This window comes from Penaeus monodon, chromosome 28 (assembly GCF_015228065.2).
Source record: "Penaeus monodon isolate SGIC_2016 chromosome 28, NSTDA_Pmon_1, whole genome shotgun sequence".
Taxonomy (NCBI): Eukaryota; Metazoa; Arthropoda; class Malacostraca; order Decapoda; family Penaeidae; genus Penaeus; species Penaeus monodon.
In genome coordinates, this window is record NC_051413.1 from 6,108,083 (window position 1) to 6,108,708 (window position 626).

Sequence of the window (626 nt, forward strand, 5' to 3'; positions counted from 1 at the left end):
AGCTAAAACCCGTTTCGGGGCACTCATCCGACTGTAACCCGTAGGTGAGGTTGACCTGATATAATCTCTGAGGGTGAAAGGCACGTCATCTACTGTGGGATGTTCTAAAAATATGAATCATTTATTTCTACAAACTTGGGTTTTCATCGAAATTCCAAAAAAAGCAAATCGGATATCCAAACATGACGTTTTTTTAAATTTCATAATTGAAAATCCTATCTACGAAACCATCTAATTTTTTGGTTTGTTTAAAAAAATTTTATTTTCTTATTGTAAAAAACAAACTGATTCCACTACACAAATTATCTTATAGAATAAAAACATTTTCTATTCGTGTTGAATTTCCTTTGCGTATATGCACCTTTCCATTGCCGTGCACTCTTTGAATAAAATTTTTTGTCAAAGCAGAAAAGATGGGGCTCCGGAGGTAAGTTTCGAATGAACAAAAGGTCAAGGGGGAAAGGACTGCTTAATGACGGAGGTTGGGCAAGGTCACTTTTAAACTTTTAAATTTTCGAATCTGTTTCCCCCTTTCCCGTTTTTTTATTATGAAATTGAAGTTTATTTTTCTGTGTTTAACTGTTTAAAAATTTCGTTAATGACCAAAAGATTATTGTATGTTGCCT